We start from the raw sequence: 17,627 nt of genomic DNA, 5'->3' as shown, positions 1-17,627 counted from the left end.
AGAGGCCTCCTTTTTTGCGCACTGCCTCCCAAGGAGCAAAAAGAAAGACTTAAAAATTATCCATAAACCCTAGCCTACTCTCCTAAAGAAATAATAAACTAAAGAGCCCCCTTTGTTGACTTTTCAAAAGCCATCAAAAGCCCCCCCCCCCCTTTTTTTTTTTCTTGAAATTTTGGCTGCCCCAAGGAGCTCCAGCTCATGTTTGCATGGGCTTCAAGCCCACTCACGTGGTCACATCAAAGTAGGTCTTTAGTCATTTTTTTTCTTTTGTTAAACATGGTCGGTTCTGCACTTTCAAGCCTAATTTTTGACCTAATAAACGTCTGTATCTCTAAAATCTTGAAACACAAAAGTTGTAGAGCTCTTTCTCATATTTCTCTAAAATTTTGAATCCTCTCAATCAGAGCTCGGACGAGAAAGTTACGCCCACATTACAAAGTAATGTCGAAATAGTCCATAAAATAGTGTATGGAAATTTTGCGTCAGATTTCGACCTCCATGTAGCTAGTATTTCTCAAAACACAGAACATGAAAATTTTATAGTGTTTTCTTATCTTTCTACATCATCCTAAATCATCTAAATCGGAGGTTGGATGAGAGAGTTACGCACAAATTACAAGGTATCGTTGGTTTTTGGTTTCCAATAGTCGCCTTGCAATAAAAAAAAAACCAAAAATTCATAAATTACTCAATAAAACTCAAATATTATAAATAAGAAACAATGTTAAAATATTGAGAGTAATTAGGCATTTAATTAAAAATATAATTAGTAATGCATGAATTAAAACACCTAATTACGCAATTTAAGCGCGTAATCACACCCCCCCCCCAACTAAAGTTTTTCTAGACCCTAGAAAAATAACGTGAATGAATTCCAGGGTAGTACCCACAAATACTAACTCGAACAAAACATGAAACAACTGCACATGTGACACAACCATACCATTGCACATACAGGGATATAACCAAATTTCACTTCGAAGTAAGTCATTTGTAAGAACCCGAACCATGACAAATGAGTTTAAATATTTAAAGAGAGGGGAATTTTGGTAAAAGATCAGGCCTCTTCAATGAAACCAAATCTCTTCGACGAAGTCTTTGTCCTTCCCGTTGACGAAATTCGGAGACTTGTCAGTGAGGAGAAGCCAAGGAGTTTCAGAAATTGGGAATATCAGGGTTCGTCAACGAATCCTCTGTCTCATCGAGGAGAGGACTACAGAGCCTCGTTGGCGAGGACACCATCTCGTCGATGAATTTGCCCGAGTCAAAGGTGCTATAAATAGAAATTTCATTACTTCTCAATTAAGAAAACTTTAAATATCTCTCTCTCTCTCTCTCTCTCTCTAGAACTCTCCCTACTCTCTAGATTTCATCGCCGATTGTTGCTCATATCGTGAATCTAAAGTTACCACAAGGATCGTGGAAGGATTCTGTACAAGTTCTATGGATCGGAATCGTGTTTCGGAGATTTTTGGGTTTCGGTATAAAATCGAGGTAAGGCTCGGTTTTCAATTCTGATCCAGTAGTTTTGTAGGAAACAGTCTTATGAGTATATTTTGTACTGTGACTTTTAGGTTTTGGAACTCGGTTCGCTATTTAGGGGCCTTGGAGTTCAGGATTTGCTATTCGAGGAAAAGGTAAGGGGAACTGTGTTTATATCTATTATTTTTGAAATCCGACTCTGTGGAACTATGGTTCACAGTCTTGTGTGTGTTTTGGTTACTCATTTGGGGGGATCTAATGGGGAAAAGTATGGGTTTTTCATTATTACATTTTTGGGAAAAAGGGGGCGACGGGCTGCATCCCTAGTTTTGTTGAAAACTGAGTGTATATGGTGATTTATACTATGTCATTGGGATGGCCATGCCTTGACTTGTGTTTAAACTGTATTTTTTGGAAAACCATGATTTAGATTACAAAATGGGTGTGGTTTGTTTGGTTATATGAGCATGCATGTGTGTGTGATATGTTGAAATGCTAGTAGGAATGAGGTTCCAAAATTGTTCCAGGTATTGAGAGTGTCCGAATCTATATCCGAGGGCATGTGTTTATCGCCTGCCACATAGCCAAGAGTGTCTGGCTCTATATCCGAGGGGGTGAGCCTATTCCGGTAGATTAGGCTGAAGGGTGTGGATTCACTAGTTAGCGCCGGTATGATGCCATGGTAGTTGGGAACTAGCCATGTGTTGGTGGCGCCGTGCTTTGCGGGTTGGCTACGGGCCAATGCTGGATTGTCACGGACCGGCTTCGGGCCGAAAGGTCTGACGACACCGGGATTACTGATCATGTGTGTGTGTGTATGTATGCACTGTGTAAATAGTACTGGACAGCATTTAACTGCGTGTGTGTTGCATCATGATAACACTCAAATACCACACACCGATATAACATGTGTTTTTCCTTACTGAGAGGTGTCTCACCCCTGCTGTACGTACATTTTTACAGGTCCTTCGAGTAACCGGAACTAGCGTCCTGGTGTAGGGAGCGTAGTGGCCGGTGTACTGCGGTTAGCGCTTGGGTAAGTGGTAGGACTGTATTTTTGGTGGGTTGCCATTTTAAGATGTATTTGGGCGCCCGTTTGTACGTTTTGATAGAGCCTATATTTGCTCTTGTATAAACTCTGGTATGGTACTGCATATGTATATATAGAGAATGACCTTTTCCGTTACGTATATTATGTTGTGTTTGGATGTGTTTAGGGTGCCTGGGAATCCCACGGGGTTGAACCCTCATCCTTTATACCGTATCTTTGGACGTTTTATCGGATACATGGACAGGTTAGATTACATTTTCACCCTTAGGTCCCATTTCGGGGTTCGGGGCGTGACAACTTGGTGTTAGAGCTAACCAGGTTACTAGATCTTGTAGACTTAGTTAGGCTTAGTTGTGAGTACATACCAGAGTATAGGATGTGGATATGGGTAGAGTTGGTTGAGGGTTATTCGATTGCTAGACTGGGATTTGTCGAAGGTATTCTGTGTTTTTCCTGGGATGACGATTCTAGTAAAAGCAGGGCAGATCATTGATAACTTTCATGTCGGTGTGATAGGACAGACCTAGACTTGGCAGGGAGTAGTTAACACGATTAGTTTAGATCATTGTGTTAATTGTATGTGTCGTAGGGATACTAGATTCCTATTGTGCTATAGAATGAAGCCCAAGGATAATGACCTGGGAAGTGGCACCAAGGAGACTGCGAGTGATGAGTCTTCTTCTATACCTCAAGGTTTGACGAGGCAGGTGTTATGGGAGATCGGGCGGAGTTTGAGGAGACGCGAGTGCTCTCCCACTGCTATAGTGTGCCCTATTGAGAGGTTCACATGCATGCATCCTCTGACATTCTCTGGAGGACCTGCCCCAACGAGAGCAGAGGACTGGATAGAGAAGACTGAGAAGATTCTGGAAGTCCTGCACTGCACGGATAGGTAGTGAGTCCTCTATGCTACTTTCCAGCTGTCTAGGGAGGCGGGTCGATGGTGGATTGCGGTGAGTTTGCTAGAGAAGCAGAGAGTCGGTCCTAATGAGATGACGTGGAGCCGTTTCAAAGAGGTGTTCTTCGACAGATACTTTCCAGCTTATGTACGTGATGCGAAGACAGATGAGTTTTCTACTCTGACGCAGGGGAGTTTGACAGTGCAGGGGTATGCGGCTCGATACATAGAGTTGTCCCGCTTTGCACCATGTTTGGTCTCAATTGAGTATGAGAAGATTCAGAGGTTCGAGAAGGGCCTAAGGAAGGATATCCGCAGACTGGTAGGTATGCTTTAGATCCGTGAGTTCTCGGTGTTGGTGGATAAAGCCACGGTAATTGAGACTGGTATCCGAGAGGATGAGGTGGATCAGGAATCAAGGAAGAGGACATTACCTTTTGGTTCTCAGATAGGATCTCGTCAGGGATCAGGGAAGAAGAGGAGCAAGGGCTCTGGTTACCACCAGAATACCGAGCGCCAGAATTCTCAGATGAGCCAGACTAGTGTTTGTTGTACCAGATGCCACAGGCGGCATGAGGGTGAGTGCCAATCATTTGAGGGTAACTGCTACAACTATGGCCAGCTGGCCACATGTCTCGTGATTGTCATGCACCGAGGCAAGATGTGCCTGCATCTAGTATGAGCCGAGGGAGCAATCAGATACCTCGGAGAACTGTTTCAATGAATACAGCTCTGGCCAGAGTATATTCTCTTACTCCAGCAGATGTTGAAGGAAAGTGCTGACAGGTACCTTGTTATTGCTTTCGAATAAGGCTTTCGTTTTATTTGATTTGGGTGCAACCCACTCTTTTGTATCTGTGAATTTTGTGAGACGGTGTGGGGTTGAGACTCGAGACATGATTGAGAGGTTATCTGTTACTATGCCATCTGGGAGTGTATCTTTCTATAGGAAGATATTGGTAGACTGCCCAGTGGAAATTCAAGGAAAGCTGCTACCGGTAAATCTTATTGTATATGACATGTCGGGGTTCAATGTCATTCTGGGGATAAATTGGTTGTTCTCCAGTTATGCTGTGCTCGACTGTCGTAGGAAGGTGGTAGTTTTCAGACCTCCTGAGGAGCAGGAGTACGAATTCTTGGGATCGTGTGTGCGTCTAGCGCCATAAAGTCTGTCGGCACTACAGGTGAGGAGGCTACTCTTGGACGGATGTCAGGGGTACCTAGCTTGTATGAAGGAACTGCCACAGGATGAGTTGAGACTCGAGGATATTCGGGTAGCCAGTGAGTTCCCAGATGTGTTTCCAGATGATTTACCTGGTTTACCTTCAAATCGTGAGGTGGAGTTTGCGATAGAGTAGCTGCCTGGTAAGGCACCAATCTCTAAAGCTCCGTACCGGATGGCTCCAGTAGAACTTCAGGAGTTGAAGGAGCAGTTACAGGAATTACTGGACAAGGGTTTCATTCGACCTAGTGTTTTGCCCTGGGGAGCTCCAATATTGTTTGTAAAGAAGAAGGATGGGTCGATGCGAATGTGCATTGATTACCGTAAGATTAACAAGGTGACTGTGAAAAATCGCTATCCTTTACCCCGTATAGATGATTTCTTTGACCAGTGGCAGGGCACGCGGGCCTTTTCGAAGATCGACATGCGGTCAGGATATCATCAGGTGAGGGTCAATTCGGAGGATGTAGCGAAGACAGCTTTCCGAACCAGATATGGCTACTACGAGTTCTTAGTCATGCCTTTTAGGTTGACAAATGCTCTGACGGTGTTCATGGATATGATGGATGGGGTTTTCCATGAGTACCTGGATCGGTTCATAATGGTATTCATTGATGACATTCTGGTTTACTCGAGGAGTACAGAAGAGCACGTGGAACATTTGAGGTTAGTGTTACAGATTCTACGAGATAAGAAGCTATATGCTAAGTTGAAGAATTGTGAATTCTGGTTGAGTCAAATTGCGTTCTTAGGCTATGTGATTACTGGGGATGGTATATTAGTTGATCCTAGCAAAGTTGAAGTTGTGGTTTTCTGGATGAGGCCGAAGAATGTGTAGAAGGTTTGGAGTTTTCTAGGACTGACGGGTTACTTTCATCGGTTCGTAGAGGGTTTCTTTAAACTGTCTGGACCTCTAACACGATTAACCAGGAAAGGAGTCCAGTTTGAGTAGACTAGTGATTGCTGCTCCAATGTTGACCATTCCTTTGGGGGATGGTGGGTTTGTGATTTATAGCGACGCGTATTTGAAAGGCCTGGGATGTGTGCTCATGCAACAGGGTAAGGTAGTAGCTTATGCCTCTCGGCAACTGAAGGAATATGAGAAGAACTACCCTACGCATGATTTGGAGGTTGCTGCTGTTGTGTATGCACTGAAGATCTGACGACACTATTTGTGTGGTGTGCAGTGTGAGATCTTCACAGACCATAAAAGCCTCAGGTATTTCTTCACACAGAAGGAGTTGAACATGAAGCAGAGGCGATGACTAGAGTTGATTAAGGACTATGATTGCACGATCAGTTATCACTCGGGGAAGGCTAATGTGGTAGCTGATGTGTTGAGTAAGAAGTCAGGACCTACGGCTTTATCTGCGATTGTAACTCAGTGTCACATTAGATGGGATTTGGAGAGTTTGGGTATAGAGTTGGTGGTGGGTGATCATCATGCTTATCTTGCTGGTTTGGTGATCCAACTGACTTTGCTTGAGCGTATAAAAACCACACAGGCTAGTGATGCAGAGTTGTCAGAAGTTATGGAAAAGGTACAGCAGGGACTGGCTACAGAGTTTAACATCTCTGAAAGGGGTGTATTGAGGTTTGGGACCAGATTGTGTGTTCCGAACAATGATGAGATCAGAAGGAAGATTCTAAAGGAGGCACATCGTTCTATGTATATGTTACATCCTAGTAGTACAAATACGTATCGGGACTTGCGCGAGACCTTCTGGTGGTCTGGTATGAAGAGCCAGATTGCTCAGTTCGTGGAGCAGTGTCTGACATGTCAGCAGGTGAATGCTACACATCATAGGCCAGTAGGGCCGTTGCATCCTTTGCCTATTTCGGTGCTGAAATGGGAGCATATTTCCATAGATTTTGTGACCAGATTGCCGCTAGTACTTCACGGGCAGAATGCTATTTGGGTGATCATGGATAGATTGACGAAATCTACTCATTTCATACCGATAAAAGTTGGCTATCCTTTGAGTAGGCTAGCAGATTTGTATATGTATGAAATTGTGAGAATGCACGGAGTACCGGTGTCCATAGTATCAGATCGGGATCTGAGGTTTACTTCTCGATTCTGGATGAGCTTGCAGGAGGCATTGGGGACGAAGCTTACTTTCAGTACAACGTTCTACCCCCAGAATGATGGACAATTAGAGAGGACGATACAGATATTGGAAGACATGTTCCGAGTATGTGTGTTAGACTTAAGTGGTAGCTGGATACAGTTTATGCCACTTATAGAGTTCTCTTATAATAACAGCTTCAGGTCTAGTATCAAGATGGCTCCGTTCAAGGCTTTGTATGGTTGGAGGTGTCGATCTCCTTTGTATTAGGATGAGGTTGGTGAACGTCTGGTTTTAGGACCTGAACTTGTGCAGCAGGCATCTGAGAAGGTGGGTTTGATCCGGGAGAGGATTAGATCAGCTCAGAGTCGGCAGAAAAGTTACGCAGATGTTCGTCACCTTGAGTTAGAGTTCGAAGTGGAAGGTAAGGTATTTCTGCGTTTTGCTCCGATGAAAGGGGTGATGAGATTTGGGAGGAAAGGCAAGCTGAGCCCGAGGTATATCGGACCATTCGAGGTACTTGAGCGAGTGGGTCCGGTAGCCTACAAGATTGCATTACCTCCAGCACTTTCGAAGGTCTACAATGTGTTTCACATATCCATGTCGAGGAGGTACGTGTTGGAATCCTTCATATGTTATTAGTTATGATGACTTGGAAATTGGGGATACTTTAGCGTATGAGGAGATACCTATTCAGGTTCTGGACCGTAAAGTTCAGAAGCTTCGTACCAAAGAGATACCGTTAGTGAAGGTATTGTGGCGAAACCATGAGATTGAGGAAGCTTTTTGGGAACTGGAAACGGAAATACGCCGGAAGTATCCACAGTTGTTTTGAGAACTTGTACATGATCCTACTGTGGGTTGGGATAGGTGGTTAGTCGTTGGGAGTGTGTGTGTATTGTGAACTCCTAAAACAGTTGTATATGTAACCACGGTATTCATCCACCATAAGTGAGGGTATGTATGTGTATGTGTATGATGGGGCTACGCTATAGTGGTCGCTAGTTTTTCTCTAGAGTGGTATATATGTGTTTGATTGTATGTATGAGTCTGTGAATAAGAGACGACAACTTTCAAGGACGAAATTTTTGTAAGGAGGGGAGATTGTAAGAACCCGAACCGTGATACGTAAGTTTAAATATTTAAAGAGAGGGGCATTTTGGCAAAAGATCAGGCCTCGTTGACGAAACCAGATCTCGTCGACGAAGTCTTTGTCCTTCTCGTCGATGAAATTCAGAGACTCGTCGACGAGGATAAGCCGAGGAGTTTCGGAAACCGAGAATATCAGGGTTCGTCTATGAATCCTCCATCTCATCGACGAGAGGACTACAAAGCCTTGTCAATGAGGACACCATCTCGTCGATGAATTTGCGTGGGTCAAAGGTTCTATAAATAGAAATTTCATTACTTCTCAATTAAGAAAACTTCAAATATCTCTCTCTCTCTCTCTCTCTCTCTAGAACTCTCCCTACTCTCTCTCTCTCTAGATTTCTTTGTCGATCGTTGCTGGTATCGAGAATCTGAAGTTACCACGAGGATCGTGGAAAGATTCTCTACAAGTTCTATGGATCGGAATCCCATTTTGGAGTTTTTTAGGTTTCGGCGTAAAATCGAGGTAAGGCTCGATTTTCAATTTTGATCCAGTAGTTTTGTAGGAAACAGTCTTGTGAGTATATTCAGTACTGTAATTTGTAGGTTTTGAAACTCGGTTCATTGTTTAGGGGCCTTGGAGTTCAGGATTTGCTATTCGGGGAAAAGGTAAGGGGAACTGTGTTTATATCGGTTATTTTTGAAATCAGATTCGGTGGAACTGTGGTTCACGGTATTGTATGTGTTTTGGCTACTCATTTAGGAAATATAAGGGGGAAAACTATGAGTTTTTCATTATTACAGTTTTTGGAAAAAGGGGGGGACGGGCTGCATCCCTGGTTTTGTTGAAAACCGAGCGTATATGGTGATTTATACTGTGTTATTGGGATGGTCGTGCCTTGACTTGTGTTTAAACTGTATTTGTTGGAAAACCATAATTTAGATTACCAAATGGGTGTGGTTTGTTTGTTTATGTGAGCATGCATGTGTGTGTGATATGTTGAAATGCTAGTAGGAACGCGGTTCCAAAATTGTTCCAGGTACTGAGACTGTCCGGCTCTATATCCGAGGGCGTGTGTTTATCGCCTGCCACGTAGGCAAGAGTGTCTGGATCTATATCCAAGGGCGTGAGCCTATTCCTCTAGATCAGGCCGAAGGGTGTGGATCCACCAGTTAGCGCTGGTACGATGCCATGGGAGTCGGGGACTAGCCATGTGCCAGTGGCGCCATGCTTTGCGGGTTGGCTACGAGCCAACTCCGGATTGTCGCAGACCGGCTTCGGGCCGAAGGGTGTGACGATACCAGGATTGCTAATCATGTGTGTGTGGGCGTGTATGCACTGTGTAAATAGTACTGGACTGCATTTAACTACGTGTATGTTGCATCATGATAACACTCAATTGTCACATACCGATATAACATGTGTTTTTCCTTACTGAGAGGTGTCTCACCCCTGTTGTATGTACATTTTTACAGGTCCTTCGAGTAACCGGAACTAGCATCCTGGTGTAGGGAGCATAGTGGTCGGTGTACTGTGGTTAGCGCCTAGGTAAGTGCTAGGACTGTATTTTTGGTGGGTTGCCATTTTGAGATGTATTTGGCCACCTGTTTGTACGTTTTGATAGAGCCTGTTTTTGCTCTTGTATAGACTCTGGTATGGTACTGCATATGTATATATAGAGAATGACCTTTTCCGCTGCGTATATTCTGTTGTGTTTGGATGTGTTTAGGGTGCCTGGGAACCCTACGGGGCCGGACCCTCATCCTTTATACTGTATCTTTGAACATTTTATCGGATACAGGGAAAGGTTAGATTACATTTTCACCCTTGGGTCCCATTTCAAGGTTTGAGGCATGACATCATTAATGCAAGTTTCATCGTTATATAACAATTAAGAATAGTATACTCATATGAAGTTAACCAGTAATACAATTCAGAGTTAATGTAGTCATATAAATCTGAGTATATACAGGCAAAATCTCGAGGTATGTATAATGTATATGACTCGTCACACCCAAGATACAAGTGGACACCTACAGAACGGTCGTTTTGACTCGACCTAACTGGTATACCCTCAAAAATACTCAAAAATGATAGGTTCACTCATCATATGTGAGGAGGAGTGTCACAATCAAACATCCCACATATTACAAGGAATAAACGCTAAATGTATGGAGTAGACTAGTCTAAAAATGATCTAACCTATTTATGAGGTGTAGGGTCCTTCACCCTGGCATTTTCTCACCTGATTGCCATGTCCAACCAAGACCACCCTAGATCAACTTATTCACAAACATGGCGTGCGGTTGAAGAATCTTCATACGTGGAGAACATGTGTTGTGTCCTTGACTTTTTGTGGTATTTGTTTGGAGCTGGCATTAGCATTTCATTTCTATTTTTCTTATTCTTTCTTCTGCTCATTCTTCAATTTCTATATTTTCATTCTCAATTAGGACAATCATTACACTTCTGTATCTTCTTCATACAACTCATGTGGGAATTAAGTTTGAACAATAGTCTACGAATTAAGTCTATCTCTAGGGATGGTTCAACCTTCACATCTTGAGTAGACTACAAGACTTAGGTTTCTATCTCCCCACTAGATGCCACCTCTAGGCTAACAAGTCAAAAATAGAGATTAGTGTATGAAGAATATCCACAAGAAAAAAAAAAAAAAAAAAGGAAAGTTGAGCTTCATGAACTCTGAGCTAATGTCAAAGAACTCAAAAGAAACGATAAATGGCTCAACAGTACCTCACAAGGTATCAAAGTCGTCACGGCCGCTCTTTCAGTGCTCACAAGGAACCCTAAGTGCTATAAGTCACACAAACTTGTATTTTCAGTCTCATGAGATGTTGTGTAAATACACGAGTTTATAGAGCCAAATTAACATGAATGAACTACCAATCAATCTTCATGGAGTTACATAGTCATATGAAGAGAAACTACCTATAAATGACTCGAGTGTGTAATTCTTAGGTTATATGCAAGTATGTGAAGGGTATAAATCAGTGTTAATCATGGCTTAAGTCAGTGTAATTCCTCAATACTCTTTCTTTCTTTCTTTCTTTCTTGTTTTTTTTTTTAAATTTTTATTAATTAATATAAAACCTAGAAGTAGACGTGCACAGTGTCACATACAAATTATCACCCCCACCAACTAAAGTGGAACATTGTCCTTAATGCGAAAGCATATGGGAGGTAGAAAATATGTGCACGGGAGAAGTAGAGCGTACCTAGGTAGAGAAGTAATGGAAAACTGAAACAACAAAAAAAGGTACCTAAAAATTAACTAAAAATAAAGGAAAAACAAAATGAAAAGAAGGGAAATAAAAATATCATAGTCTATCCGGCGGAGGCTCTGGAGGAATTTCATCTGGTGGGTGCAGGTTTATAAATTGGACCGGTAAGTCTCCAAATTTGAGTCGCCACAATGAATTAGTCTTGTCACCTAAACAAAAGTTAGTCCCAAAGAAATCAATACGTTCTAAGGTACCAGACAAAACATGTGCAAACTGCTTTCCTTGTTTTAACAAGAAAGGATCATTATTCAGTATATTTTCCAGGAATTTCACTTCTTTAAAATTCTTTGAGGCAAAGTTGTCAGCACAGTTACCTTTGGTTCTTCAGAAGCATCAATATTAAAAATTTTACCTGGCCTTGAAAGTTAAATTCTCACCAGTATGCTCACCCTCTTTATCGGGTGTACCCATCACCTTACCACTACGGGGATTTGCTTCAGCATTGCACTCCTTGACATTTAATCTAGTAGGGAGTGATTGTTCCATGGCTGTTAATCTCGGAGGTTAAGGTACCACAGGCTGGTACTCCTTACTAGTCTCGGTATCCATGTTAGCCAACTTCTTCAATTCTAGACTGTCTTCCTCTGATTTTTATTTGACCTCATCTATCTCAGTTGTGACTTTAGATGTCGGGACAATTGTTCGTCTGTCAACGACTATCTTAGGTTGGGGAACTTCGTTTCCACTTCTCGAAGTAATAACGGTCTCCGCTTTCTCAAGAGAAATATTATGTATTTGTTGCTGTTGGTGCTAGTATTCTTAAGGATTAGGCTGAGGTTCTACCAGAAATTCCCTTTTTTCTAAAATATTCAATTATGTGCTCATCTCATTAATGGTGTCCCACAATTTATTTATGGCCTGAGTGTACTGATTGTTTGTTGTGACTTGAATTTGGATGGGGTTCTACTAGAAATTCCCTTTTTTTTTTTTCTAAAATATTCAATTGTGTGCTCACCTCATTAATGGTGTCCCGCAATTTATTTATGGCCTGAGTGTACTGATTGTTAGTTGTGACTTGAATTTGCATGAACTATTGAAAGGCATCCTTAAGAGACTTCTCTGGTGGAACAAATGCTGCATTCGATTGAAATCCTGAAGGTGCATAACTCTGAGAGATCTGTTGTCGCTGATATTGATGCTGAAAGGTAGCCTGATGATATGACGACTGATAAGGGGGTGCATAGGACTAGGAAAGTTGATTCCAAAGTTGTTCTGTACTATTCTCCTTTTCCATCTCCATAGCCTCCACTCTTCTGGTGAATTCAGCCAGACTTGCTTCAACACAAAAATCATCTTTCAGTTCATTCCACTCTCCACCATGTATTGCTCTCAATGGTTGAGCTGCAATCGGTCTTCTGTCAATCCATGTGTTCCATTGCTGAGCATAGTGATCCAGAAAATCCAATGCCTCATCAGGCCCCTTATCGAAGAAGTATCCTGAACACATAGTATGAACAAACTGTTTCAATTCAGGAGTCAACGCAATGTAGAAATAGTACACTAGGCGCCATGATTCAAATCCATGATGGGGACACATGTTAACCAGATCTCTAAATCTCTTACAGCTTTCTTGAAATGTCTCATCAACTCCTTGCATGAATCGACTGATCTGTTCCTACAAAAATTGAGTTCTCTGTAAGGGAAAAAATTTATGCAGAAATTCGTTTTGCATATCAGCCCAACTAGAGATAGAATTAAGCCTAAGAGAATTAGACCACGTCTTAGCCTTATCTTTTAATGAAAAAGGAAATAGACGCAATCTAATTGCTTGATTAGTAGCAGCCCCATCTATGAATGTAACACAAGCAAGCTCAAAATCAATTAAATGTTGATACGGATTTTCACACTTCATCCTATAAAATTGAGGTATCACAGCTATCACTCTAGGTTTAATGTTAAAGTTCTGTACATTTTCAGGCAATATGATGCAAGATAGTTGTGTGGTTCGTGTGGGCTGCAAAAAATCCATAAGCGTGCGTGGTGCAGGTACAACCATATTTTTTTTCAAAACTTAATTTTTTTTTCATTTTTTTTTTTACTTTTTCATGAGAAAAATTAAAATAATGGGAAAAACACTAGTTTGAAACTAAAACTGACATTCCCCAGCAACGGTGCCAAAAATTTAACTCACTCGAAAAATGAGAATCTCAAAAGTTATCCCAAGTATAAGAGTTTAGTCGTATAATACTTAACCCAAGGGTCAGATCGTCTCCTCAAGGATGTAGTTTAATTCCAAACTTAGTGTAATTCCAAAAGAAAATAAGAAAAGAAATTTTTACTGAACACAGTTTAGATTCAGTTCCTAGGATTTTTTGGATTTTTGCAACGAAACTTAAAACAACGTAAATCTTAACTGGAAATTTATTATGCATAAAAATAAGTAAATAAATGCCAGAATACTGAAAGAAACAAACCCTCCAATCATTCTATTAAATAAAAATACTAACTTTAAACATAAACCCAAACAAAAATAATCTCTAATAAAATAAAAGCACTAACTTTAATAGTAAAAATACCCAAAGAAAATATTTAAATGCTAACAAAGACTCCAAATAAGAAAAACAAACTGAATAATGACCCAAAGAAATATTAAAGATTAATCGCAAAACTTAAAAAAAAAACAATCTAAACTGAATAATTTAAACTAAAATAAAATTCCAACCACAACTTTTTATTAAACAAATAAACTAAAGAAAGGGAGTAGAAGAGAGAGAAAGATTCAATTTAAAAACTAATTAATAATATTTAAATAACAAGAAAATCAAACTAACTTTTTAATAATAAAAATAGATCCACCAATTGTATAAGATTCAAATAAAAAATAAGGAGAGAGAGAGAGAGAGAGAGAGAGAGAGAGAGAGAGAGAGAGAGAGAGAGAGAGAGAGAGAGAGAGAGAGAGATCCGTGTAAGAGTGGAGAATGGAGAAAATGATAGGCCTCCCAAGGAGCAAAAGGAAAGACCAAAAAATTATCCCTAAACCCTGGTCTACTCTCCTAAAGAAATAATAAACTAAAGAGCCCCCTTTGTTGACTTTTCAAAAGCCATCAAAAGCCCCCGTTTTTTTTTCTTGAAATTTTGGCTACCCCAAGGAGCTCCAGCGCATGGATTTTGCATAGGCTTCAAGCCCACTCATGTGGTTACATCAAAGTAGGCCTTTATTTATTTATTTTTATTTTGTTAAACATGGTCGGTTCTGCACTTTCAAGCCCAATTTTTGACCTAATAAACGTCCGTATCTCTCAAAGCTTAAAGCCCAAAAGTTGTAGAGCTCTTTCTCACCTTTCCCCAAAATTTTGAATCGTCTCAATCGGAGCTTGCACGAGAAAGTTACACCCACATTACGAAATAATGTCGAATTAGTCCATAAAACAGCGTATGGTAAGTTCACGTCAGATTTCGACCTTGATACATCCAGTATGTAGAGACCCAAACCCGAAATAAGCTGTGTTCGTCGATGAAGGAGTCACATTCATCGACGAAGTTCTTCAAAGCCTCGTCAACAAAATTCAGAGCCTCGTTGACAAGAAAATACCAAGCGGGTCAAAGAAACATATGGAACTTGGTCTCGGCGATGAAGGGATGGCTTCGTCCCTTCGTTGCCGAGCTGTGTGCCGGATACATCGACGAAGATGCCACCTCGTCGATGAGTTGGACTTGGTCAAAGACCCTATAAATATCCATTTTAGTTGCTTAGAAGCTAAATTTTTCTCCAAACTCTCTCTCTCCCTCTCGCTTTACAAACGAAATTTCTCTTTCTCTAAGATTCTTCGCCATTCGACGCCCATTTCTAAAAACGAAAGTTCTTGCGGGGATCAGAGGAGGAAGTTCTACAACTTTATCAGATCGAATAGTTATTTTGAGGATTTTTGGATTTTCCCAAAGATCGGGGTAAGGATCTGATTTCAATTTTGATTGAATATTTGGATAATAGTCGAAATTATAGTAAGATTATATTCTGTGGTTTTTAGGTTTTGAGGGTTCCGGGTTGTCGATTTGGACCGTGTTCGTACGAAATTTCGTTTTGAGTTTAAGATAAGGGGAAATTGATTACAACAGCATTTTTGGAAAACTAAACCGCTAAAAAGTTAGTTTATTTTTATATGTATGATTTAACTGCTTATTTGCTAAATTCTACTGAGTAGAAATGTCGGTTTTACGATTTTACGATTTTTGGTAAAAATGAGGATTTTAGCGTATGATCTTTAAAACTTATGAAAATCACTTATTTTCATTTAAACTATAGTAGGAGACACTTAAATCTTTTACTTTTCCATTTAAATGGTGGTTACTGAACTTTTTATCATTTAGCGGGTTTTGGATTAAACTCGTGTGATATATATTGAAATGGAAATGTATGAACATTCTATACTTCATATATATGAGATATAGGAACAGAGTTCCAATTTTTTATACTAAGAATGTGGAAAACAGAGGGCGATGATACACCGAGCTGTATCAGTAAACAAAAAGGGGTAAACTGAGTGGATAAGCGCCGGTTTGAACCCGATGTGATTATCTGAATTTGCGAAAATACTGGAATTACACAGGTTACTATATTTTGCTATAAATTATATATATGATACTGGAACCACAGCTTGTGACCAAAATAAGTTAAAAGAAACTTCAGTAAAAGGGGTTGAAAGATACTCTAGTTCAGGGGTTGAAATAAACTCCTAGGGCTAGGTACCGATGCTGGCAGTATAGTGCAACCATACATGAGAAATCAGTATGGGTATGTTAGATGGTCAACCTGTGAGGAGTTAGTAAGCTACTGGTAAAAATAAACCAGGGGGAAGTCAGACTATAAAAGATGCTCGGCTTTGTCTGCACAAACAAGACACTGCCAGAGGCAATCAGTGCACAACCCGTGCCACGGGGTAAACAGGCAAATTGTCACATCAAACTGGAGGTGTTCTAATAATTATATGCATGATTTAAATACTTGATGTGCAGATAAATGTTATATGATATAGTATTATAAACAAATGTTTAAAATGTATTAGTTTGTATGAAAATGTGCATATATGCAATCACACACTGTTGTAACACTTTCTTTCTTACTGAGAGGTGTATCACCCTATTATACAACCTTTGTTTTCAGGTCCATCAGTACGTCGGTCCTAGTAGCTAAAGGGACTGGGGAGATTGTATTTTGGTTTAGCTTACGTAGGCATTTGAATCATGTATTAAACTTAGATGAAGGTCCTTTCTGGAGGATTGTAATAACAAATTCTATTCTATGTCTGGATTTATGTACTCGTGGATGTATTAGTAAGCTCTGGTATAAGTCCAGTAGAAATTCCAATGAATGTTTATGTTTTTCCGCAACATTTACATTGTAATTATGTATGGCTTACACCCGTAGGTCCCTGTTTAGGGCGAGTTGTCTATGTATCTTGAACAGGTACATGTATTTTGTGTTTGGGTTAATGGTACTAGTTCGTATAAAGGGTCGGGTTACTACAGTTGGTATCAAAGATATAGCCAGTAGGAAGTATGATTTGATTCATGCAGCCTGGTTAGGAATATGTGCAGAACTTAAGATTTGCTAGTTTTGATAGTCTAGAATATATCAGAGTATAGGACAAGGATAAGACCTTCGATTTTGCTTTGTATATCTGAAGACGAAAATTCATCGATAGACTTTTGTGTTTTTATAGATCAGTCGAAAGGTTCAGAAAATCACAGCAATCCATTAACGATTTTGTTTCCTAGTAGAAGGGTGGAACTCGAGTTCGAATGATAATGTCAAATTAATGAAATACATCAATATTGGGGATATGAATTTAAGGGATTGAGTCTATAACATGATAGTATCAGTCGATTCTTAGGCTGTTACCTTTCTAATGGATTCTCGTAATTGTTTTCAAGATGGAATCTAGGGATATCACTGCCAACGTGGGAGGCAATAGTAGTGAGGGTGTCGGCCTTGAGGCTGGTAATGATTCCACTAGTGTGTTGCATGACTTCGCACAGCAGCTTATGGTCGATCTAGTGCAGACGAATAGGGGACAGGATTGTCCTACGACTAAGTTGGGTAGCTCCATTGAGCAGTTTACCAGGTTGAAGCCCTCGGCTTTTTCGGGTAGTGTAAATCTAGTTCATGTTGAGAATTGGATCCAGGAGATCGAGAAGATCCTATATATGTTGAACTGCATTGAGAGGCAAAAAGTCACCTTCGTCACATTCAAATTGGCAGGGGAGGCTGAGAGATGGTGGGTGTCTATAAGCAGATGGAAGAGCACCGATCGATACCAATAGCGTTGACATGGGACCAATTCAAAGAGGTCTTCTTTGAACATTATTTCGACCATGGTTAGAAACGCGAAGATGGAGGAATTTGTGAATCTGACACAGGAGTCACTGACAGTGCAATAGTACGCTGCCAAATTCTAGGAGTTGTCTTGATTTGCTCCATTTGTGATACCAGATGAAGAGAAGAAGGCCTAGAAGTTTCAGAGGGGTTTAAGGAGCAAGATCTGTAAGCAGATAGCGATCTTGCAGTTACAGGAC

This window comes from Malania oleifera, chromosome 5 (genome assembly GCF_029873635.1).
Source record: "Malania oleifera isolate guangnan ecotype guangnan chromosome 5, ASM2987363v1, whole genome shotgun sequence".
NCBI classification, from domain to species: domain Eukaryota; kingdom Viridiplantae; phylum Streptophyta; class Magnoliopsida; order Santalales; family Ximeniaceae; genus Malania; species Malania oleifera.
The sequence above is the reverse complement of the archived record's forward strand: the minus strand, read 5'-3'. Positions refer to the sequence as shown.